The sequence below is a fragment of the Nelumbo lutea genome, chromosome 6 (assembly GCF_056320005.1).
Source record: "Nelumbo lutea isolate HS-2025 chromosome 6, American lotus-T2T, whole genome shotgun sequence".
Taxonomy (NCBI): Eukaryota; Viridiplantae; Streptophyta; class Magnoliopsida; order Proteales; family Nelumbonaceae; genus Nelumbo; species Nelumbo lutea.
Window position 1 is genome coordinate 32903989 of NC_142689.1, and position 26887 is coordinate 32930875.

The window sequence follows — 26887 nt, forward strand, 5'->3', positions numbered from 1 at the left end:
ATAAAATTTTCATTGCAAAAGTAAACCAACTTTGCAGTCTATATATTTGTATTTGTATTTGTATTCTTTTCAAACTGAAATTGTTTGCCAAGATGGCAAATTGGCAAGATATTGATGCAAAACTAAACCAAATTTCCATTTTATACCATGGTGTCTCGCCAAGCCTATTTGCCTTCTCTATCACTTTCCTGTTCTCCTTCAACTCCACAGCCTCTATGAAAGATGAAGGGCCTGTTTGGCATATTTTTTTGAACGGCCTTTTGATTATTTATAAGTTGAGCAACCGATTTTTAGTTTATTCATTTGCAAAGTTCTAATCGTCAAAAGTCCGAACGTAAAAAAGACGTGAAAAGCCTATTTTCGGCTGATTTGAGAAAGCTCCAAATAAAAATTTTTACATTTTATCCTCACGTAAAATGACACGGAAAGATATGTATATGCCAAAATAGCTTCGGCATCTTCGTGCAAAATTCAATGCGTAACATCAGCTAAGCTATCTTCCTAAAAAGACTTGGCAAACGGGCTAAATTAACGTTCTCCTATGCTTTCTCAGAGCTCGAATACGCCTCTACGAGGCAAAAGGTGAAGTTGTCACGCTTTGTGTGGCGATCTTTTGGGTGATTTTGGCGCGAGAGAGCCGTTCGCGGCAAAAATAGGGAGTAATTTTGCAGAGAGGGTGCTGGGCAACGTCGATACCGAGCATAAAATCCTTATTCTTAATGCCTCTGCTCTCTCTCTGTTTCAACAAGAGTGCACCCCAGTTTCTTCTTATCAGCCTCCGATGTCGGAAGAGGACGCTCAGAAGCTAATAAGAAAGGTGATTATTGAACGTCCAGTGTTTTTTTATGCTAAAATTTACTGAAAAGAGTGAAAGTCTTGATAAAAATTTTGTCTTCTCAGCTAATTAGGTGTCAGAGGAGGCAAATATTTACTACCCATTTTCAATTTTTGTCCTTGGAGCTTTATAACTTTGATGCCCACTCCCGAAATGTTTACAATTCAAGCTGTTTACGTTTATTTCTTTTTATTTATTTATTTATAGGGGGTGGGCGTGTGGGTTTTTTGCTTGGTCAAAGCCCACAAAAACTTTTTTTTTTTGTTTTGTTTTTTGAGTTTTAACTCCATCAGAGATTCAACTAAGAACGATCAGGACTTGCCTATGCTGCGCCTGAATCATATTATGTAGAGCTATTTTAATTGGCACCACATTGATACTGATTTTAATTTTCATCTCAGAAGCTACTAAGGGATCGAAACTACTGTACACATTATTCTAATCACAAAACTTGCTATCCATAGTATAATACTGGGACATCCCATTTCATTTCTTCAAGGATATATTAGAAGAAAACCTCATATTTGAATTTCTGATATTAATCTGTGGATTCCAAATTCAATCGTTTTATTTTATACTTAAAATCTCTCAACAGAAGCAACTTTCGCATAGCTAAATTCTAACTGTTCTTCTCAAACTATGTCAAGTGCAGATTTCCAGTAGTTTTTCTTCCTCCTCCGTCCAATAGTTTAAGAGGATGAGACACCTGCATTGGTTTCTTGATGTCGCCATCTTATTTGTTATTTCCTCTTGTTTTTAGGTAGTTGGTTGGAAACTGATGGATGATGGACCCTTAAGCTTGAGTGCCTATGGACGTTGAGAGATTTCAAATGTGAAGTGGATTTCATCAATAGGATTTATGGGGTTGTGGAGGCATCATCTGGTCATTACCCAAATCTTCACTTGGAACAGCCCAATCAAGTTAGGGCTGAGCTATAGACCCTATCCATTGGTAAGGAAGCTATTAGAAGCACCTACGTTTCAGTTTTCTATTTTATTTCTGTTGGAAATGAGATTTCCATGTGTTCCATTCAAAGGCAGATGTGCTCATTTTCACGTTCTCTTTGCTAATAAAAGTTATACTTTCTCACGAGGCATGCTCTTTATAGTTAACTTTTCTTTATGATTGTTATGTCCATAGTCAATATTGTAGGGCATCCAAATGATAGATGAGTTCTATCATGGGAGATCCGGATAACCCAATTCCTTATAGACCTAAAACATCCTAATTATGGGTGAACATGAACCATTCACTTTGGAGGTTAGCACATAGATAGTTTCCACTAGGTGGAGTGGTGGGATCTTCTCCATTGAGGTGATTCTTCAGACTACCATCTGAATGTGATTTGTGATACACATTAATATGATCCGATTTAGAGATTGATTCATGAAAAGATTTATCTGTCACTGTTAGTTGCATGAATGTCTCTTATACAAAGTCTCTTTAGTTCTTAAACCTAAGGAGTTCTAGGATTGTAGGATTGTGATCAGCCATTTTGATATAGGACAATTATTGATGACCTCCAGCTATGGTACTCCGTATGTTGGGTGTTTGTGAATGATTCTATGGTTGTGTGAATGTCCAACTAGGATTTTGCACCCTTAGACAAGAGGAGAATGTCACTACCAAGTAGTTGATTCAAATTTAGACTCTATCTAGGAGTCCTAATCAAACTAGGACTGTAGCAAAGGAATCCCAATGAAACTTGGACTCCTATATGAGTACTTGGGTGGCATCGAGTTGATTGTAGGGGAATCTTAGTTGAACTAGGACTCTTGGAGAGGAATCCTAGTTGCATTAGGACTTCGTCTCTTGAAGGCTTCTAGGGACTAGGATGAATATGGGAAGAGTCCTTGTGGCATTAAGACATTTTTAGGTAGGATGAATATGAGAGTAGATAGGATGGACATTTTTAGAGGGTGGAGGGTTGGAAGGAATGGTACAATAGGTGGAGAATGTCACATTTGTAGTTTGCGGATGATACACTTATTTTTTGTGAGGGTGGAGATCTCCAAGGCAAGGAATTTGAAATAGGTGGTGAAGTTGTTTGAACTTTTTTCAAAGTTGAAAAATAATTTTTAGAGGAGTTGTGTGGTTGGGGTAAACTTAAATGAGGAGGTTAAGGAAGTAGTTTTTTCTATGAATAGATCAAAAGCTCCGGGGCCTGATGGTTTTATAATGGCATTTTACCAATATTGCTAGGACATAATCAAAGATGATCTTCTCGGAGTATTTAATGAATTTTATAGAAGAGGAGTTATTTGTTTGGGTATGAACTCTACGTTCATAGCAATGGTCCCAAAGAAGAGTAATGCTAACTAGCTAGTTTTTAGACTTATTAGCCTAGTCACCAGTATCTACAAGGTAATACCAAAGTTGTTGCCTTTGAGGAATAAGAAGGTGATTCCCCCACTTATTTCACAATTTCAAGGAGCTTTTGTACAAGATAGGCAGATAGTTGATCAAATTCTAATTGCGAATGAATGTGTGGTGGCCCAAAAGAGGTTAGAAAAGGAAGGGAGTGGCGATCAAGTTGGACTTGGAGAAACCCTATGACCTAGTGGATTGGAATTTCTTAATTAATATCATGAGAAGGTGTGGTCTTGGGGACTTGTGGTGTAAATGGATTAGAGGTTGCTTACAATCTAGTCATTACTCAGTTATTGTTAATGGAAAGGTGTTAGCTGAAGGGTTGAGTACGCTGATTTCAAGAGCAAACTACTTGTAGTTATCTAGAGGTTGGTCAATTAGGAGAGACAATATTTTGATTACTCATTTGCAGTTTGTAGATGATATCTTGATTTTTTGTGACGGGGTGGAAAATTTGAAATTGGTGGTGAAATTCTTTGGGAGGTTGTCTAACTTGATGATTAATTGGTCGAAGAGTTGTTTGTTTGGAATGGTCGGTAGACCCACCTGATTGTTTATCTTCTTTATTCAATTAATAAAATATCTATTATTTGGAGCAAAAAAAAATGTCGAAGAGTTTAATTGTTGGAATCAACGTAGAAGAAGATGAATTGAAGGCTGTGGTAGAGGTTCTTTAGGTTGTGAGAGGGGGAGAGTGGCCTATGAGATACTAAGGTTTACCCCTAGGCAACAACCCTAGATTGGCTAGTTTTTGGACCCTTGTAATGGAGAGGGTTGAGAAGTATTTAGCTGAGTGGAAAAGGAACCATATTTCGATGGGAGGGGGGAGATTAACACTTATTAAGTCTACCCTAGCAAACCTTCCAGTGTATTGGTGAAATTAAAGGCATAGGGAGTGTTGGAAATTGGTAATATCAAGTTGAAGAATATGGCTTTGCTTAGAAAATGAGTATGGAGATTCCCTAGTGAGAATGAGAAATTATGGCACAAAATTGTTGCAAGCATTCACAACATATCAAACAATGGATGGGATGCTGGTTATATTCGTAGAGCTACGTTCGTTGCTCCTTGGAAGGCCATCCATGAGATTCTTCCTACCTTTCTAAATCATGTCAGGTATGACTTGGCTTTAGGTCAGAAAATTAGGTTTTGCGAGGATTGTGGATTGGGGATGTCTCATTGGGTGAGAGATTCCTTGCTCTTTTTGATCTTTCTACTTTTAAGGGTAGACCTATATCTGACTTCTTGGGCCAGCAACCTCATCCTTCAGGGTTGAATTGGAACTTTGAATTTTACAGGAACCTTAGAGAAGCTGAAATTCCTACTATGTTAGAGTTGTTAGGCTTGCTGAATTTAGTGTGTTTGGGAGAAGGGGGCTTGGATTCTAGGGTTTGGGGCCTTAATCTTGATGGATTGTTTTCTTGTAAATCTTTCTTTAATTCTTTGGTAGCTACCTCCCCCTCTCCTTTCCCAATAAAGGAAGTTTGGTGCTTTCCCATTCCCCCAAAAATAATGCTTTCTGTTGGGAAGTGTTTCATGGTTGTATTAATACCTTTGACTTGCTTCAAAGAAAAAGACCAACTTGGTGTTTGTTGACAAGTGTATTATATGTACTGTACACAGGTTTAGTACCCATAGGGGTATTTTTGTAAATTTGTATACCTATTGTGTTGTACGACTAGTATAGTATAAATACAATGCTTCACTCGACTAAATCTGAACTTTTGAGGCCTTAACTCAATTACCTCTTCTTCTTCTTCTTCTTCTTCCTTCCTCCTTTCCTCTTCTCCTTCTTCTCCTGCTCAACATGGTATCAGAGCAGGACTATCCAGGCCTAGAAAACAACCAGCTGAGGTCTCTCTCCACTGCTGCGTTGAAGCTATAGTCCTGATGCTTGAAGACAAGGAAGAGGAAGCATTCTCTAGTGCTGCTGCTAGTCTCCACTACCGAGTAGGGTTTTGCTACAAGAAGGCCGACTGTTCAACTTCCTAGTGTAGAAAAGGGTTCTGCTACAAGTTTTTTTTTTCTTCTTCAGCCTTAGGTGCTGGTAACTGGAGTTTCTCGGCTAAGAAGATTGTAGAAAACCATCCCAGATGTACGAAGGAAGGTTCTGATCTGAAGAGAGGTTTGAGTCCATGACTGTACTGCCTATTCACAGTCGGGTGACCTAGGTATTGAACTGATTTTTTTTTTTTTTTTTCTGTTTATGGTTCTCTTCTTGTATGACTGTTGATGTCCCAAAATATGAGTAGGGACTGCCCCCGTTCCTCCAATTGTGTATTGCTCTATTCAGCTCTCTAAGGGACTGTTGATGAACCCTAGACCCTAAGTGACTGTTCGGCTGCCCTGGAAAGTGGATATCAGCCGATTAGGTGTGGTGAACCACCACTCGTATTGCTTTTCCTACTGTCCTACTGAGTTTTTTTTTTTTTTTTTTTTTTTTTTCCAGCTGAGAAATTGTATTAAAGTTGTAAAACTGTAGGTCATTCAGACCTGGTTACACTACAAGTGCAGTTTGTATATTGTTCTGTGGACTCCGACACAGTGTAGGTCATACAACCTTGTACTGCAGCTGTAGTGTTTGTGCTTGGTTCTCTGTGAAACCGAAAATCTGCAAGTGCCTAGTTGTGGACTGTAGCAGCTCTGTAAGGCAATGTGCCTTTAGTTTTGTGTACTTCTAAACCTAGAATCATGAATAGGGAAGATTCAGCTACATACGGAATCTCCACAATGCTAAATGGAATGAGTGAGAACAGTGACCTATCCTTCCCTATGGCTGTTGTTCCTCTTGATGGGTTAAACTACCTAGAGTGGTCAAGGGGGATCGAGCTATACATAACTGCAAGGGGAAAAATAGGCTACATAAATGGAAGAATCAAAGAACCACCTTTTGGAAATGCAGAACATGATAGATGGGATCAGGAGAACAGTATGGTTATGTCTTGTCTTTTGATCTCCATGCAACCGCAAAAAAGGGAGAACTTCATGTGGGCTGAAGTTGCAAATGAGATCTAGGAACAGGCAAAATCCACATATTCTGAACTTCGACACTATGCCAAGATTTATCAACTGCAAGCAGTTTCATCTACTTGTAAACGGGGGGAGAGGAGTTTATCAGTTTATTACTCTGACTTGACAACTGTTTGGAAGGAGTTGGACCATTACCAGAATATTGATTGGAAGTGTGATGAAGATGCAAAATTGTACAAGAAACTTGTCTCACGACAAAGGGTGTTTGCCTTTTTACATGGTCTCAATCCTATCTATGAATCCATCAGAGTACAAATTCTAAGTTCTAAGGATCTTCCTTCAATTCAGGAGGTCTATGCTCTTGTCCAGTTTGAAGAGAGCAGAAGAAACTTGATGAACAACACCGGAGGGGATGCAATTGTGTTGGCGGCAAAGTGGGGTTCCTCTACTAGTGGTGGACCTTCTTCCAAGAGAGGGGATAACCATAAGAAAGCAGAAGATAAGGAAAAATTGTAGTGCACTAATTGTCAGAAGCCCCGACACACCAAAGATACTTGTTGGGATCTCCATGGGAAACCAAAATGGGCTCAGGATTTACCTAAGAAGCAAGGCTCAGATGTAATTAGAAGACCCGGGCAACAAGGTACCAAGAAACACCACATGGCCAATATGGTTATGTTGCGGGCCCGGGAATAGGATCTCGTCATGGGTCGGCCCACGGGGAAAACCTCCTGTTTTCCCTTGTTCCTTCCTGCTCGTGATGAACCTATCTTGGCACCTTCGGTAATTTGTCCAAGAGATCACCAACTCTCCTAACTCACTCTTGACTAAATAATTTGATATCTCATTCAATAATGGGGTCTCCTTAAATAGGAGATTACAAGAGTCCTAATCAAAGGGAGTCTCCTTGCTGAATAGGGAGACTTCCAGTTTTATCTTGCTAAGGATAAGATAAGCTAATCCTAATCTGATAAGCTACTAACAAGATAAGATAAGCTAAGCTAATCCTAATCTGATAAGCTATTAACAAGATAAGATAAGAGATAAGAACAATAAGATAAGAACAAGCAAAATGAGCTAATCTAATCTATATAAGGTTGCTGTTGCCGAACTGAGTAGGATGAGCATCACTGAATCCTTGCTGCTGTTGGCGGTGGGCCCGGGGCCTGTTTCTGCCGGCGGCGATGGTACGTCTTCCCGAGGAAGGCGTCCATAACATTACTCCCCTCCTGGACTACGAGCTTGTCCTCAAGCTCGAAAGCTGGATATGTGGCTTGGAACTCTACCAATGGGATCCATGTGGCTTCTGTTGGTGGTAGATCACACCATTCCACCAAGACTTCAAGGATTCCACGATTAAAACGAGAGCGGGTGACAGTTTTAGGCTGGGGGACCAGTTTGCCATCTTTCAAGGGTGGCAGGGAGGGAACTTGGTTCGGGGGAACACCCGTAAATGGTTTCAGCAAGGAGATGTGGAAGACATCATGAATTCGGCTAGTCTCTGGCAATTCCAGCTGGTAGGCCACACTGCCAATCTGTCGCAGAACCTTGTAGGGCCCATAGTACTTAGGGGCCAGCTTCGGGGCAGCCTTGTGGCGCAAGGAGCGCTGCCGGTAGGGCTGGAGCTTCAACCAAACAAATTGTCCTGGATCGAACGACAGTTCCCGGTGGTGCTTATCATAGTGGAGCTTCATGCGGAGCTGGGCCTGCTATAAGCGAATGCGGACGTCGGCGAGGAGGGCTTTGCGGTCCTGTAAGGAGTGATCGATTGCGTCCAAGCGAGTAGATCCAGGCTCGTAGGACAGCAAGCGGGGAGGATCCCTGCCGTAAACGACACGAAAGGGAGTCATGCCGAGGGAGGAATGGTAGGCTGTGTTGTAGCAGTACTCGGCCCAAGGAAGCCATTCCAACCACCGTCGAGGTTGATCGCCTACGAAACAGCGGAGATACATCTCGATAGTGCGGTTAACCACTTCTGTCTGACCGTCGGTTTGTGGCCAGTAAGCTGATGAGTAGGCCAGGGTGGTGCCGTGTAGTCGAAATAACTCTTTCTAGAAGGCACTAGTGAAGACCGGGTCTCTATCGCTGACGATGGATTCCGGCAACCCATGTAAGCGAAAGATATGTGTAAAGAAGGCGAGGGAAACCGAAGTGGCACTGTACGGGTGTGATAGAGGAATGAAGTGCGCGTATTTAGAGAAGCGGTCGACTACCACAAAGAGAACTGATTTGCCCCCTACCTTGGGAAGTCCCTCAATGAAGTCCATGGAGATGTCGGCCCAGATCTACGATGGGATGGAAAGGGGCTGAAGGAGGCTTGCCGGGTGTAGGTTTTCCCATTTGTGCTGTTGACATGTGGAGCAATTCTGGACAAAATCTCGAATAGAAGTCTTCATACCTCGCCAATGGAAATCAGTCCGGATGCGGTATAGTGTTTTTTGAATGCCCTCGTGGGTGGAGTTATGGATGCTGGTGATGATGGTGGGAATCAACTGGCAGTCTGCTGGAAGATGGACTCGTCCCTTATACAGTACCAACCCGTCGTGAAGTGACCAATCGGGGTCGGCCATGCCGGTCTGGATCTTCTGTTGTAAGAGCGACCATTCTGGGGACTGTGGTGCTGCCTTCTTAATGTCATCAAACAGAGAGATCCGAGGTTGGGAAATGCTACATAGAACCATCACGTCTTCTTCTCGCCTAGACAAGGCATCAGCTGCGCGATTAGAGGATCCCGCTTTATATTTCACCCGGAAGTCAAACCCGAGCAGTTTGCTAACCCAATGCTGCTGAGAGGAAGTGATGAGACGCTGCTCTAACAGGTATTTGAGGATGTAATGATCAGTTTTGATGATGAACGACCGCCCCCACAAATACGGCCTCCAGTGCTGGATGGCTCGGGCAAGGCCGATTGGTTCGCGCTCATAGGCTGGAAGCTTCAGATGCCGGTCAGCCAATCTACGGCTGAAGAAGGCGATCGGGTGCCCTTGTTGCTGTAGTACGGCCCCGATACCCACTCCGGAAGCATCGCACTTGACTGTAAATTCGAGGGCGAAATTAGGTAATTGCAGGACAGGGGTTGAAGACAGTGCATTTCGCAGTGACAAAAAAGCTTCATCAGCTGCGTCGTCCCACCGGAAGGAGTTTCTCTTCAACAGGTTGGTTAACGGGGCTGCCAACACTCCATAGTTCTGTACAAATTTGCGGTAGCAACCCATTAAACCGAGGAACCCGCGTAAGGCCTTGGCGGATTGAGGTTTGGACCATTCTGTTATAGCCTGAATCTTGGAACTATCAACTGTTACACCCTGCTCATGGATGATGTGGCCGAGGTAAAGAACCTGTCGCTCCCTAAAGGAGCACTTGGACCGTTTCAGGAATAAGCTGTGTTGGCGTAGGAGTATGAAAACGGTCCTTAGATGGTGGACATGCTCTACCCATGATTTGCTGTAAACGAGGATATCATCAAAGAAAACTAAAACAAATTTGCGCAGATGGGGCTGGAATACCTCGTTCATTAGTGACTGAAATGTAGATGGTGCATTGGAGAGTCCGAATGGCATGACTAAAAATTCGAAGTGGCCATGGTGGGTGCGAAAAGCAGTTTTCTTCACGTCACCGGGAGCCATGCGAACTTGGAAATATCCGGACCTGAGGTCCAACTTAGAGAAATACTGGGCACCATGCAACTCGTCTAGCAGTTCGTCAACAACGGGAATAGGGAACTTATCTTTGATCGTCCGGTCATTGAGTTCTCTATAGTCAACACAGAACCTCCACGTTCCATCCTGCTTCGCCACCAACAGAACCGGCGAAGAGAAGGGGGAGTGACTTTTGCGTATGATCCCTTGGTTCAGCATCGCTGTACATTGTTTTTCTATCTCATCCTTCTGTAAGTGAGGGTAGTGATAAGGCCTGACAACGACTGGTGCTGAACCCGCCACCAAAGGAATACGATGGTCGCAAGCTCGGGAAGGGGGAAGGCCCTTCGGTTCCTGGAACAGATCTGAAAACTCGGCGAGAAGTTTTTCCATGGCTGCTGGTTCTGTCTGGTGTGCATGAACCTGCGGTGTCTTTTCTTTAACCCTGCAACCATGCCATGAAACTTGCTTGCCATTCAGATGGAAGGTCATGGTGAGTGCGCTGAAGTCCCACAAAATCGGGCCTAGGGTAATTAACCATTTGACCCCAAGAACAATATCGAACCCATCAAATGAGAGTACAAATAAATCAACAAGAATTAGTTCAGAATTGACCTGTACTGGGACGTCCTTACAAATCTCTGGACTGTGAACTTTTTCACCATTTGCGACGGCTACCTGTAGTCGCAGCCGGAGTTCCATTGGTAGTTTTAACTGCAGGGCTGCATGTTCACTTATGAAGTTGTGTGTGCTCCCTGAATCGACGAGAATGCGCACCGGCTGACCTGCGATCTGTGCTTGTAACTGCATGGTCTGAGAGGTTTTAATACCAGTGATCGCATGGAGAGAGATCTCTGGTTCGAATGTGACGGGTTCCCCTTCCTCCTCCTCTTGCTCATCTATGAGAAGGCAAAAAAGCCTCTTGCATCTATGTCCTGCCGAGTAGAGGTCATCACAGTTGAAACATTGACCTCTCGCTCGGCACTCTGCCATTTCTGCCCTGGTCAAGCGCTTGATGGGAGGAGTGACCATGTTACTGCCTGTACTTGTCACTGCTCTAGAGGTGGTGGTCGTGGGAGGCTTCATTTCCCGACTGGTAGCAGAAGAGGGGGTCGTTGCTGCTGGTCTTGGGGGTACCAACGAGTTCGGTGGATGACCCACATTAAAGATTCCGCGGCTGAGCTGCAGCTTGCGCTCAAATGCGCGGGCTAAGTTCATGGCTGTGACCAAATTTGGGGGATTCTGCATCTCGACATCCACTCGCAAGGGTTTTGCTAACCCTGCTGTGAACATATCGACTTGCTGGTCTGGTCGCACGGAGGATGCCCTCGCAAGGAGGGTTTGGAACTGTCGCTGGTATTCAGCAACTGTTCCGGTCTGTTTAAGGTTAATTAGCTCGCCCAGTGGGTTGCTGGTCAATGGGGGTCCGAACCGAAGAAGGCAATAGGATTTAAACTGGGGCCAACTGAGCCCGGGTTCTTCTTGCTCTAACCGATAAAACCAAAGCTGTGCTTCTTCTGTTAAATGAAAGGCGGCTAGGCTTACCTTGTCCTGGTCATTTGTCCGTTGATTCCGGAAAAACTACTCGTAGTGATACAACCAGCCTAGGGGGTCTCCGTTGCCGTTGTACAATGGGAACTCCAGCCTGCTGTACTTGGGGATGATGGTTGCTCCATTGCCGACGGACTGCTGTTCGCCGGAAGACTTTGGCAGATCTGGCCGGCGGTCGTTAGCTGCTGTCCCTCCGTCAGAGTTCCTTTCCCTGCTGGAAAGAAACATCTCCATTAGTCGTCGCAGTTCTCGCACTTCACCTTTGATCTCACGAACTTCGGAGCTGGTCTCCACGAGTTGGTGCTCGAGGTCGTGGACCCTGGAAGGTAGCTGTTCCAGATCTCCCATGACGCCTTGCTCTGATACCAAGTTGTTGCGGGCCCGGGAATAGGATCTCGTCACGGGTCGGCCCACGGGGAAAACCTCCTGTTTTCCCTTGTTCCTTCCTGCTCGTGATGAACCTATCTTGGCACCTTCGGTGATTTGTCCAAGAGATCACCAACTCTCCTAACTCACTCTTGACTGAATAATTTGATATCTCATTCAATAATGGGGTCTCCTTAAATAGGAGATTACAAGAGTCCTAATCAAAGGGAGTCTCCTTGCTGAATAGGGAGACTTCCAGTTTTATCTTGCTAAGGATAAGATAAGCTAATCCTAATCTGATAAGCTACTAACAAGATAAGATAAGCTAAGCTAATCCTAATCTGATAAGCTATTAACAAGATAAGATAAGAGATAAGAACAATAAGATAAGAACAAGCAAAATGAGCTAATCTAATCTAGATAAGGCTGCTGTTGCCGAACTGGGTAGGATGAGCATCACTGAATCCTTGCTGCTGTTGGCGGTGGGCCCGGGGCCTGTTGCTGCCGGCGGCGATGGTACGTCTTCCCGAGGAAGGCGTCCATAACAGGTTACTCGGGAGAATCAGCCCTCCACTTCTACTGTGACTCAAACACCACATGGCTAACATAGCTACTCTGGATCTGACCCAAGGGAGGATATTGTAAACTCCTTCTGTGACCATTTGTAACTATATGGTAGAGCAATTCGCCAGATGGATGCTCCTCCCACCACCTCTTTTGCATCCACATCAGGTAATCCTGCTACAACTTTCCATGTTGCTTCTCACGACCTTGACTCTCCATGGATCATTGATTCTGGAGCGTCAAAACACATGATTGGTATGTCCTCTTACTTTCAAACTTATCACCCTCTTTCCGAAAGAGATAAAGTGAGACTAGCTGATGGATCATACACTTCCATAGCTGGTCAAGGAACTCTCTCTCTTCCCCTCGGCCTTACTCTTTCTAACGTTCTTCATGTTCCAAAATTCCTTATGAATTTGTTTTCAGTCAGTAGTGTTACAAATTCCTTAAACTGGTTGGTGACATTTTTCCCTTCCTATCGTGTGATTCAGGATCTGGCATCGGGGAGGACGATTGGTAGGGGACGTATGGTTGATGGACTCTATATGTTGGAGAATACGGCTGGCCTTCATGTTACAGAGTCTATGAGTCAGTTCAGAAAGAGTAAAATGTATTTGTGGCATTGTCGTCTAGGTCATTTGTTTTTTGAGTCCTTGAAAGTTGTTTTCCCAGAACTGTGTAAGTCTGCGTCTGTTTCTAATTTTTCTTGTCAAACGTATAAGTTGAGCAAGCATTGTAGAACTCAATTTCCTCAAAGAAATAGTACATCTGAGTTTCCTTTTCACATTGTGCATTCTGATGTGTGGGGCCCTGTTACTTTACCCTCTGAGAGTGGCTACAAGTACTTCATTACCTTCATTGACGATTATTCCAGATACACTTGGGTATATCCAATGCGAACCCGTGAGGAAGTACCAAAAATTATCCAAGATTTTCAACGGATGGTCTTCACCCAATTTTAGACCGAAATCCAAATATTTCAATCAAACAATGCAAAAGAATTTTTTCATATGACCTCACGGAGTTCTTTGCTTCACATGGCTCATTTCACTGGAGCTCTTGTGCCCGCACGCCACAACAAAATGGTGTGGCTGAACAGAAGAACCGACACCTTCTTGAAGTGGTACGGGGTTTACTACTCCACATGAATGTTCCCAAACGATTTTGGCTTGAGGCCGTCCTTTGTTCTACATACCTCATTAACCGAATGCCCTCTCGTTGGTTAGAGTACAAAGCCCCACATCAGTTTCTCTTTCCTAAGGCCCCTATTCTTTCTATTCCTCCTCTTGTTTTTGGTTGTCGGTGCTTTGTCCAAAACCTATCTCCCACCCGGGGGGAAATTGAACTCTCGTGCTATCCCGTGCATATTTCTTGGCTACTCATTCTCTCAGAAAGGGTATCGTTGCTTTGATCCTGTTTCTCGGAAATTCTATGTCTCTATTTATGTTACCTTCTTTGAGGATGAGCCCTTCTTTCCTGTCTCTATTTATGTTACCTTCTTTGAGGATGAGCCCTTCTTTCCTGTTTCTCCTCAGGGGGAGTGTAGGCATGAGGAGAAACTGGTTCAACTTCCTCCTTTTCCTACTCCTTCTCCTTCTCCCTCTTCTCCTTCTGATCCTCCACCTTTCCGTGTTTTTTCTCGTCGTCGTAAAGGCCAACCAGGTTCAAGAGCTGTGGAGAATCCAGAAGCCGTACCTCAAATGCCATCAAATTCTTTGGGGGAAGATCATACTCACTCAGGTAACTGGACTCCCAATCTCCCTGTTGCTAATGATCTTGACCTTCCCATTGCCCATAGGAAAGGTGTTAGGTCGTGCACCACTAAACACCTCATTTCCAATTTTGTTTCCTATGAAAACATCTCACCTTCATTTCGTGCTTTTCTTACCTCCATTGACAATATCCCTATTCCCAAGAATGTGGCAGAAGCTCTCTCAGTACCAGAATGGATGAAGGCCATGAAGGAAGAAATTGATGCTCTTCATAAGAATGGCACGTGGGAACTTGTTGATCTCCCTAAGGGAAAGGATCCAGTTGGGTGTAAATGGGTGTTCACTGTTAAGCATGGGGCTGATGGAACCGTGGAGAGGTATAAAGCTCGTTTAGTGGCAAAGGGTTTTACTCAAATATATGGGGTTGATTATGCAGAAAACTTTGCCTCTGTTGCCAAAATGAACTCTATTAGAGTCCTTTTTTCTCTTGCTGCCAATCTGAATTGGGATCTACATCAGCTTGACATCAAGAATGCATTCTTGAATGTTGACCTTGAAGAGGAAGTTTATATGGTTCAACCCCCCGGTTTTTTGGCTCAAGGAAGTGAACAAAAGGTGTGCAAGTTGAAGAAGTCTTTATATGGGTTGAAACAATCACCAAGAGCTTGGTTCAGCAGATTTCATACTACAGTTCAGCAGAGGGGATACAAGCAATGTCAGTCAGATCACACACTGTTTGTAAAAAGAGTAGAAGGTAAAATGGCTGCCCTAATAGTATATGTGGATGACATAATTGTTATTGGTGACTGGAAGGACGAAATTCAAAGTTTGAAGGACTTCATTGCCACTCAGTTCGAAGTGAAAGATCTAGGACCCGCCAAATACTTCCTTGGAATTGAGGTTGCCTGATCAAGAAAGGGTATCTTCATCTCCCAAAGGAAATATGTCCTAGATTTGCTTAAGGACACCGGAAAGATTGGGGCTAAACCAGCTGACTCTTCCATTGACCCCAACCATAAGTTAAGTGACAACCAAGGTGAACCTCTTAAGGATGTGAAGCAATTTCAGAGGCTGGTAGGGAGATTGTTGTACCTCTCTATGACTCGTCCAAACATAGCATATGTTGTTGGTGTCCTCAGCCAGTTCATGCATGCACCTAGGTCCACTCATCTTGAAGCAGCGGAGAGAATACTACGGTATCTTAAGAAGTTCCTAGGTGCTGGCTTATTATTCTAGAAACATGGACATTTGAGAGTTGAAATTTACACAGATACGGATGGGCTGGATCTCAAAGTGATAGAAGGTCTACTAGTGGTTACTGTACCTTTGTAGGAGGGAACCTTGTTACTTGGAGGAGTAAGAAGCAAACCATGGTAGCTAGATCCAGTGCTGAAGCTGAGTATTGTGCAATGGTACACGGAGTAGCCGAAGGTATGTGGATAAAGAATTTATTGGGAGAGTTGGGTTTTCTAGTTGATAAACCCATGACTCTACTCTGTGACAACAAGGCAGCTATAAGTATCGCTGCCAACCCGGTACTACATGATAGAACAAAGCACATTGAAGTTGACAAGCACTTTATCAGAGAGAAAATCATCACAGGCGAAGTATGCACTCCATACAACGGCTTTGAAGACCAACTAGCAGACATCTTTACAAAATGGCTAAACCATTCCAGACATCAAGGTCTCTGTGACAAGTTGGGCATGATTGATATCTATGCCCCAACTTGAGGGGGAGTGTTGACAGGTGTATTATATGTACTATACATAGGTTTAGTACCCGTAGGGGTATTTTTGTAATTTTGTAGACCTATTGTGTTGTATTGCCAGTATAGTATAAATACAATGCTTCACTAGACTGAAGCTGAGCTTTTGAGGCCTTAACTCAGTTGCCTCTTCTTCTTCTTCTTCTTCTTCTTCTTCTTCCTTCCTCCTTTCTTCTTCTCCTTCTTCTCCTGCTCAACAGTGTTTGTCCCCCAGCTGGTGCGTTCTATGGAAGTTAGGTGGTGGGACTGCCTTTCTTATCTTAATCTCTTGCTCTATTGTTAGCTTTATTTGGAATTGGTTTTCTTCCCTTTTTGGATGCAGATGGTCTTCTCCTGACAGGTTGGAAGGATTATTTAGCCCCTCTATTTTCAGCTGCACTAAAATGGAGGGGCATGGTCTTGGGGAGATTAGGAGAGCAGCGGTGTTATGGACAGTTTGGGAGGAAAGAAATTCAATAGTATTTGAAGAAAGAGAAAGAAGCAAAGAAGCCTTGGTAGAAATCATAACTCTAAGAGTGGCACATTGGGCAAAAATTCTGAAACCTTTTTCAGACTTTAAGGTTGAAGATTTCTTTAGGGCTTGGACTACTATTGCTGCCTCATCATCTAGAAGACAGAAACCTGTTGACAAAGTGGGCACCCCCAATATGTGGCTGGAAGAAACTGAATTTTGATGGGAATTGTCTGGGTAATCTGGGCCCCTTGGACATGGGAGGGGGGGGAGGGTCATTAGGGATGAGGAAGGAAACATCATAGCCTTATACTCTGGACCTGCTGAACAAGGTGATGTGGCAAGTGCAGAACTATTGTCTACAGTATATGGGGTCGAGAAGGTAAAAGAGCTGGGCATTGATAGACTAATCATTGAGGGTGACTTGAGAACTGTTGTGAAATGGATGAAAGAGGGGGAGGGGGTGACATGGCACTTGAGGAATGAATTCAGGTGATTTAAATTGCTATCAAAGGACATGACAATCAGAGTTTAGTGGGTGAGAAGAACTGCTAACATCTTGGCAGATGGTCTAGCTAAGCAAGGGGTACAAAGAACTCAATTGTATTGGGCTCAATTGTAATATTGGGTTGGGTCAGCTTTTCTGTAGCTGTGTTTTTTCCTTTTTGTTGTATTCATGCTTTGTTTTTATTAATGAAATCAATTCTGTGTTGCTGATCAAAAAAAAAAAAAAACTTAAATGAGGAGCTGAATGCATTAGCTGAATCTTTAGGTTGCCTTACTACTTTGTGGCCAATGAAATACCTAGGCTTGCCTTTAGGAGACAACCCAAGAGAAATCAGGTTTAGGGGCCCAATTGTAGAAAGATGTGCTAAGAGATTGGCAGTGCGGAAGAAAAACATCTCTTTAGGGGAAGAATAACATTTGATAAAATCCGCCTTAGCTAACCTGCCAATTTACTACCTTTCAATCTTTAAGATGTCACCGAGGGAGGTGTTGAAATTAGAGAGGATTATGAGAGTTTTTGTTAAGACCCTGCTCTTTTTGGGTTGCCGATGAGCTGGTTCGAGGGAGCTCGCCCTCCTGAAACAGATGGCGGTGGGAGACGAGACCGAAGAGAAAAGAGAGAGAGAGAGAGAGAGAGAGAGAGAGAGAGAGAGAGAGGGATAATTTGCAAAATGATTCACTTCTCATTCACGCAATACATTTTGGCCTTTATAGTGCATGGCCGTACAACCCATAACAACCTCTGAGCACACATGCCTCTACTCAGTACGTGGGCGACATGTGTACACAGATGCAATTGGTGGAGTAACCCGCATGAAGCTCTGGACCTTCGAATGGGCCTATGGGCCTGAAGTGTTTCTGAGATATTCTTCTTATGGGGCTTATCAATCCCACCTTCTTCAAGAACAACCTTGTCCTCAAGGTCAAGTGTAGGGAAGCCACGTGGCATCCTGCTTCTGAAGCTAAATGTAGTCTTCCCACGTGGCATCCTCATGAGGCAAGCCACGCCATACTACCAAGGCCTGTTTGACCACCTTCCTTCCCCTACGAACCCAACATAAGTCCTTAACCATCATGGGCTCAAATAGTACCTCCCCTGACTCGGTGATTGGTGAGAGAGTAGGACTGATAGTATTGGTAGGAGACACACAGGCCTTAAGGAGGCTGACATGGAATATTGGATGCAGTTGGCATTCAGCTGGTAGGAAGAGACGGTATGCTACTGGCCCGACTCGCTTTGTCACTTGAAATGGGCCAAAGAATCGAGGGGATAGCTTCTGAGACACCCTCCTCGCCACTGAGGTCTGCCGATACGGCTGGAACTGAAGATAGACCTAATCCCCCATGGAGAACTCCAGTTCTTGGTGCTTCTTGTCATAGGCCAACTTCATTCGCTGTTGGGCTTGCTGTAGATGGAATTTGAGGAGTTTCAGTGTAGTGTCTCTTGCCTGCAGCTGTGTGTCCACCTCAGCTACTGGTGACGTGCCCTATTCATAAGTCAGTATGGAGGGAGGTTTGTAACTGTAATAGTACCTGTTGTCTGGAAGTGCATGAGGCTCATGTTTTGTAGGGGAAACAACCTTCTCATTTCTGGTTCTTTGCCTTTGATACATCCTGGGATTAAAAAGAGGGCGAGGAGGTAAAGGGGGAGGAATAGGAACACTGGAATGAGAGTGAAGTGACTGATCCTCCCTTGATTCATTTGAAGGAGGAATAGACTCATCAAAAGATTCAACTGGGACAGGAAGAGGAAGAACAAACACCTGTGACAAATCCTCCTCCTTTGGACAATGTCTCTCCAGAGAGGAACCATAAAAGGAAGAAAGCTCATCAAATGTGACATCCATTGAGACATACCGAGTGCTAGTTTTCGGATCAAAACAACAGTAACCCTTCTGTATGGGGGTATAACCAAGGAAGATACACTTGTGGGCTTTTGGTTCAAATTTATGTCTTTGGACACTTGGAATATGTACATAACAGGTGCAGCCAAAGACACGAAGAATAATAGGAAAAAGGTCATTGTCCCGATGAAGGAGACTGAAGGGAGACTTAAACCCTAAAACCTTGGATGGCATACGGTTTATAAGGTAGGTAGCAGTGAGAACAGCATCACCCCAAAACTTTGTAGGGACATGTGAGGCAAATAGGATACTTCTTGCAACTTCAACAATGTCTATTTTTCCTTTCAGCAACTCCATTATGTTCTGGGGTCCTAACACAGGAACTTTGATGGATAACCCCTAAATCAGTGAGATAACAGGACAAGTTTTTCTCAAAATATTCTTTTGCATTGTCGGATCTGAAAATTTTAATCCTGGTATCAAACTGGATTAGGACAGATTCATGGAATTGTCTCACAAGCCTGGGTACTTCATCACGGGACTTCATAAAAAATATCCAAGTGAACGGGGAAAAATCATCAATGAACAAGATAAAGTATTTGTATCCACCCATAGAGGGTAAATGGTAAGGCCCCCACACATCAGAGTATACAATATTAAAAGGAGAAGAAGATCTTTTATTACTTAAAGGATAACTGTTTTTACAATGTTTTGACAATTCACAAGACTTACGATGAAGACTGGACAAACTAATTCCCTTAAACAACTCTAGGAATAAATGACTCAATGCAGAAAAAGAAAGATGACCCAAACGAAAATGACATAACATGACTCAACTGATAGAATCTGTAGATGTAGACCAAAAACAGCTTTTCCAGGTTGTTCATGGCACTGTTCAGGAATATCAAGCAGGTATATTCCATTCGCCTTACGGCCACTCCCAATCACCTTCTGAGACTCCAGATCCTGAAAAACACAGTAGGAAAGGAAGAAGGTTGCACAACAGTTTAATGACTTAGTTATGCTACTTATAGATAATAGGTTTGTATTTAGTCTAGGTACATGAAGAGCGGAAGGAAGAACCAAGGAGTCTGTAGCCTTGATGGTTCCCTTGCTGGAGATAGGGGCAAGAGAGCCATTGGCTAGGGTGATTTTGTCGCGTCCAGGAAGTAAATCATATGAAACAAACAAAGTAGAAATGTTGGTCATATGATCAGAAGCACCATAATCAATAATCCGAGGGATCCTACGATTACCTGAAATGGTTGCATGATTGGCAGAAGCCCGTATACTTGAATGAGCAAATGCAGAAGATGTTGAGTTCTCTGAAGGGTTGGAAGAAGAGGTCACACCCTCTAGGTGACAAATCATCCTCCCAAACTTCTCATATTCAGCCTTCATAGCAGCTAACTGCACACTAGCCGACATCTCTTCAGTTTGGTACTTGTCACTATCTGAACCAATAGCAACATTAGCACTTCCTGCCCTTTTATTATCAGGCTTCTTTTGGAACCGAAGTGGTAGTAGCTCAAGATGCAATTTCCAGCACTTGTCTTTAGTGTGTTTTGGCTTTTTACAGTATTCACAGACAATCTCTTTCTTCCCTGAGCTACTTGGAGTTCTTGCATCCCCCTTTGGTTTCACTCCCATATTAGCAAAGTGATCATTAAGACCAACCCCTTGGACCTGGACAAGTCTCTTGCTTTCTTCACTACTTACCAAGGCATATGCCTGAGACAGTGAGCCACTATCATTGGATAAAATGTTTTGTTTTGTAATATCATACTCTAGATTTAGTCCTGTCAAGAACTTAAACACCCTATTTCTCTCAACCAGTTTTCTGTAGGTCTCAACATCATTAGTGGTGTCCCAAGTTACAGCTTCTATCAAATCTATTTCTTGCCATAAAGACTTCAGTGTTGAGAAGTATACAACTAATGGTTTCTCCCCTTGTTTTAGATTCTTCACATCGCTTCTCAACTTGTAAGCTCTGGCCACATTTAATTTTTGGGAATAGGTTTCAGCAACACTATCCCAAATTTCCTTTGCGGAATTCATCCACAAATAGTGTTGACTAATCTGTGGCTGCATTGAGTTTACAAACCACCCAATAACAGTATAATTTTCTTGCACCCACTTTTCATATGATGGATCATCTTTCGAATGAGCCTTTTTGCTCCTAGAGATAAAACCCCACATGCTTCTACTACAAATATGAATCTTTACTGATTGTGACCAAGCCAGATAATTAGTTCCATTCAGCTTGACTGTGGTCACAGCCAGTAGAGAGTCTACAGAGGCTCTCGGAACCTGTCCGGATTCATCAACATGTTTGTTTTCAATGTCTGATGGGTTTATCATCTTAAATGCCTTAAAAAAGATTTCAAGTAACTTCGAAAAACACCAAAGGAAGATAGAACAAAACCTGTGTTGTGAGCCAACCTCTATGCTGCCATACCAGTAATTTGTGTCACACCTGGGAGAAACAGAGAAAAATCAGCCGCTCCTTGTAGACTTCACAGAACACTAAACCACTTGATTCGATCTTCAAGAAGGAGAATAAGAAAGCCTTCAGTCACTGAGCGCCTAGGCCAAACTCCCTTTGGGGCCCACAATCAGATTACTCCAGAAAATTAGGGTTTCTGGCAACACCCCTGAATCTGTCAAGGGGGCGACAAAGTCAGTCATCTTCTCTCCAGAAACCACTAATAATTGGGCTAAAAAAGGTGTCTTTAATTATTCATACGATTCAGTTCTCCATACACACTGTGTATGGGAAAAAAAAGGTGAAAGAAAGAAAACCGAGCCTGCTTTGATACCAAGAAGAAAAACAACCTTTAGAGAGGAAATGACTGTTTAAAAAGATGCAAAAAGTCAAAAGAAAATAGTAGAAATCAGAATTCTAGAGGGGAGAAGATGAAGAAGGTGGCGGAAACTAGGGTTCAGAGAGGGAGATTTTCTAACATAATCTCTTCTCTTACACCCTCAATTCTATTTTATCAAGTTAAACTTTGGTAATTTACAGAGAAGCCCTTAGTTGGGCAGAAAATTAAAAGAATATAACATAAGAAAGGATAGGCCCAGATTAAGGCCTATTACAGAAAAGAACATAAAAGATAAACAGCCTATGGGCCATTCGGCCCATCTTCTCTACAATATCCTGGATCCAATGTTTAAAACATGGAGGTGTGATGCAATGCTTTCCATTACCCTGAGGCATGGGGCAATTCAAAACCCAGGAGGCATGAGTCTCCTGAGAGCGGAAAGAGATGTAAGCCTCCTCAAGAAGAAGAAGAATTATGTGGCATATGCCTTTGTTACGCCTTTGTACTAGAGGTGTGTTTTTCATACTTTCACGTGTATGAACACCTTCACCATGTGCCTCAAGGCTTTTCCCCTATGCCTCCTCACCTGGAGGCTTGCCTCAAGGCATACACTTGTTGTGCCTTTTAAAACACTGCTTGAATATTTGATTATGTTCGTTGGTTCTGTTGTTTTTTTTTTTTTTTTTTTTTTTAATTTGAGGGTGGAAGTTGAAATCTCAGGTAAGATGTATATTTTGTGAAAATGTTTGTCTGTAGCATGGTTCAAAGTATCAATACTGACTCTAGATAAACAATTTTGTGTATCCAGAGTTCCAGACCATTGATGCCATATTTTTTTCCACTTTGATAATTCAGACATAGATATACTTATAAACCTATTAAAGGACCTAAATCTCAGTATTTGGCATTTTGGTGACCCTGAAAACCGATATGTATTGATACTTTGAACCTTGGTATGTAGGTAAGCTTTTGCTTCTGTTTTGTGCAGAGTAGAGTCCTGTTTCCATTCTTGTATACTCCTTACATGCTTCTCTCTCTTTTCTTTATATGCAGTACATTTATAGATTTTTATTGTTAATGAGGGCAAAAAAAAAGCAGTCACTGCTATTGAAGACATAAATACTATAGAGGCCAACAATTTTTGTCATAAGTATGACAACTATAGATAATTTTTTTGACCATTAACTCCAGATTTTATTAATTACATTTAATTAAAAAGTACACAGATCAACAACGGAGCCAGCCCACTTATTGTTAAGATTACAAATAAGCCCAGAAAAGCTGATCCCTAGAAACCCCTTGTTTGGCAAGAGAGTACGCCAAAGAATTTGCAGATCTATTGACCAATCTAAAGGTAGCCTCAACCTCTTTTACTGTCTTCCAAATCTGTTTCATGGCCTGTAGAGAATAGAGGTTCTCACTACCAGCCACGAGGATAAATTGACACTCGAAAAGCGGAAGGATATGGGCATGTTTACTAACAATCAAAATAGGTGTTTCTTTTTGTGGAAGTTAGTTGTTGATGGTGGTAAATTATGTTGAATTCTTACATCATATGTAGAATATCATTAATTTCCCTTTATTACAATCTTAGAGAGGACAATGACTTCCAAAGGAAGCCTGGTGTTGCTTGCTCAGATCTTGGATTAAAAAAGTTCCAATGACTTTGTACTTGTAATTTAACTATGAAAACACACAACTAGTTAGTGGACAAGGAAATTCATTTTTCACGTGCATAACTTGGGACTTGTTCAAATGTTAGGAACATCATGAGGAGAATGTTATGTATGCATTTGTGCTCAAAAGAATAATAAAAAATAAAACACAAAAACTTTTAGAACTTTATATGGATCAAATATAAAGAGCTCTAGTAAGCTTCAAATTGATTTCAGATGATTAGTGATGGTTATCATATGTGGAAGGCTGAGACAGATTAACAGAGTGGTCTTTACGTTTATTACTGGCATATTTCTTTTGTTTTCAAAGAACCTACTGAGAGGTTGAATGACAAATGCCATAAGATGGATCGTTTATCTGAAGCACCAAATTAGGAGGTTGGTATGTTGTGTGCAACAACATTAGAGATGTATCAGAAACCAGCCACCACTTTCCCTGACGTTCTTACAATGACTTTTGAAGAAGTGTTTTGACTGCTTTTCACTTGCTCTAGGGAATTTACTTAATATCATTTTTGTTGTTTTCCATACTTATATACTGCATCGTTTTGTTTTTTATTTCTTTCAACTATTTTTGGGCATTTGTTGCCCAGTTTTTTATTTCCATTCTCCTAACAGATTTTTAGTTCATTACCAATTGGGAAAATCAGTATAATATTTGAGAATTAGCATCTCTAGTAGGTGAACATGTGATAGATACTAATGAAAAGCAATTTCGCTTGAACTGCTTGCATTAAGACCACATTCAAATGTTGTAATTCTTTATAAGAAAGACCATACTCATATTGATGAACTGCAGTAAAAATCTCATTTGGTCTCTGGTTGATGCTTTGGGCCACTCATTGGGATTCCATCTGTAAAACAGGTCATGTTCAGAGCTTGAATTATATATTGAATGAAAGATATGACAATAAGCATAGTTGTTACTGATGCAGGTGAAGATGGTAGTCTACACTCCACACAAGTCTTTCTTGGAGGAATACATATCTTGTAAAACAGCTAAAATTGATTTCAAGTATATCAACTGGAGTTTGAAGGAATGAGGATTGATTATGATTGGGTTTCCTAGATGCAGTCATATTTTGGTTAACGGAAGGGTGGAGTAAATCTTCCCATGGATAGGATCCCACCAAATTTTCTGAGCACTTCTCAACATTCAAAAGAAATAGCATATTGTTTTATAATAATAATTTATACTGTGTCTGAACAAAAAAGGTGGTCGTATGTTGAGAGCAAATGAAAGGCAATATGAAGATCATATGGCTTGTGATTGCCCAATTTTAGTGTTTGATGTAGAATGCCTACTCGGTGGGGACTCACCGACTGGTAGGTGCTACTCTTTCTATGTATATCATGTGAATGGCTTGTGATTGCCATGGATCCCACCAATTTTTTTGAGCATTTCTCACCATTCAAAAGAAATAGCATATTGTTTTATAATAAGAACTTATAATTTTTGGCTGAACATAAAGAAGGTGGTGGTATGTTGAGAGCAAATGAAAGGCAATAATGAAGGTCAGATGGCTTGTGATTGCCATATTTTAGTGTTTGATGTAGAATGCCTACTCGGTGGGGACTCACCGACTGGTAGGCGCTACTCTTTCTATGTATATCATGTGAATGCTGCAACTGTGTTACCTTTCGTCCTTTTAAAATTTTTCACACTATTTCCTCGTTAACCATATATACTAACCCTAGCCAGGTAGTTTGTGAGTTGAAAATCAATCCGCGTTCACATTATTGCAATACATGGGTCAAGAAGTCTGTAATTTAAATTGCCAAGGTTGTGGCCACTTCTCACCATGATTTGGTAAGCTGTCTTTGTTCTAATGTAGTCCATTATTATTGATTGCCATTATCATTGCCAACGTTGTCTTTTGGCAAGGATGACCCATCAATCCACCAAGCCTCATCCCAGTTTGGCAAAGAAGATAAGGAAGGAAATGTGGTGGCACATACCCGGCTTGTCCTGCAAAAGAAGAGCAGAACAAAAGAGTGAAAGAACGTACAAAACATGCCATGAATTGTTTGTTGTTTTATGAAATCTGCGTTAACCTAGCCTGGTTGTCCAGCAAGCACTGAATGGTGTTCAGTGAGCACTAGATATCCTTTTTTTTGAATGTAATGTGCCACAGTTAAATTTTACCATGATGTGCTTAAGTGTTAACAGGTTTTTATTGGGATCAGCTTTCCAGTGATAAGCCGTGGTTTCAGCTCTCTTTGCAATCCATGTTTTCCATCTATCTGGTCAGAGAAGAGAAATCATTTCAAGGTTCTTTACATGCCATGCTGGTTGGGGCCTACATGTTAGAACATTCAGATTTAATAGGAATGAAGGTTTATTGGTACGTATGGATTATGGGTCTGACAAGGAAATGGTTTTACAGTCAACCTCCCCTTCATCTTTTGCCTTTATCACACACAAATGGGGTCGGCAGCATGAATCATGTTCGATGTTCCTCCATTCAGCTCCAAGGCCATATGGTTCAGAGTCCATGAAAAAGGGGAAACTGAAGAGATGAAAATGAAAACAAGTCCGTGGATCCAATAGCTACATACTGTCAATGAAGTCTTGTTTTCCAAGGAAAGGACAGGGAGTGTAATTCAGTGGGTCTTGGTCGTGTCTGTGCGAGGATCTGTCTTCTTATAGACCATGTAACAGTCGTTGAAGGCCTTTAAGTGAGATAATCTTTTCCAGGGTAAAATAAAATAAAGTTTGTTTTGGAAAAGCTTTCTTCTTTCGAATGTCTGATGGGTCCTTATCAATTTTTGGTTTGGTTAGACTTACAGAGAGAGGATTAAGGAGTTGGGCTCCACCTAAACCCACCAAAGGCTCTGTAATGCTCTTAAACCTCAAACTAAATAAAGGTTGATCTCCTGCAATCCATTGTACTTCAATTGTCTCTTTTTGTGGCCTGAAATAGTAGGAAAAGTTAAGAAGTTTGTGATTGTCTTCTCATGTCAGTTGTCAGATACAAACTCTATTTAGTGGGTTGGTCTCCCACGTGCTTTTGTTTAGAGGTGTGCTGTTTCTAAACCCACCTCCATCAAAGCCCTTCACTGCATGGAACTTGGGAAGTCCGTAAGCTTTTCCTTGTGGCAATTATTTTTCTGCTTCTACTGTTGTGCGACACTGAAGTGGGTTCTCTAAGTACTACAGAGACAGTGGATATTATCTGCAGGAGGCTGGATATATTGGTTCAACACATGGCCTCATAATTGCAACACATGGATCATAATCTCTATGAATTCATCAAATCACCGGTGAAGGCACTCTCACAAATCCACGATGTACCCTAGCCTTGTACGTTTATCTTGTCTCTGTCCATAAATATAATCAATGCTACTGTTTTTCATTTGTTGGCAAGGACGATAGGAGAAGACAATGCATCTGCCAAAGAGTAGTTTGCTTGATTGCTTCCCTAAAAGAAATGGAAGAGAGTGAGAGATGTGCCAACTACTAATCACCATGGTTGTAGTAAGGTACAAGAGATATATGGATTGATTTTTCATTTCTTGTGTTATCAACACCGACACCCAAATATAAGGGAAGAGAGTGTTAGGTTCTTAGAGGGTGTTTGGTTCGGTTTATGTTTATGGGTGGTCGTTTATTTGTGTTTTTTCACTTTAAATGTTTATTTATATATATTTTTATTTTAAACGTTTTCTGTTTTTGTTGTTTGGTTGGGCTTCACTTTAAACATTTTTTATTCTTCATTTTAGATTAATACCTATTAAAGTGTGACACATCAGCATTTGGTTTCAAAAAATGTTGGAGTGTTGGGGGAAACAAGAATTTGGCATTTCTC

General features: G+C 42.0%; 1 long non-coding RNA gene across 1 annotated transcript; it reads left to right on the forward strand.

Moving 5' to 3' along the window:
• The first annotated feature begins 371 nt into the window (after positions 1–371).
• LOC148848418 (uncharacterized) lies at positions 372–24549 on the forward strand. Its single transcript, XR_016101467.1, has 3 exons — positions 372–817; positions 1596–1787; positions 24014–24549. It is a non-coding gene; the product is annotated as an uncharacterized LOC148848418 (long non-coding RNA).
• The last annotated feature ends 2338 nt before the right edge of the window (positions 24550–26887 follow it).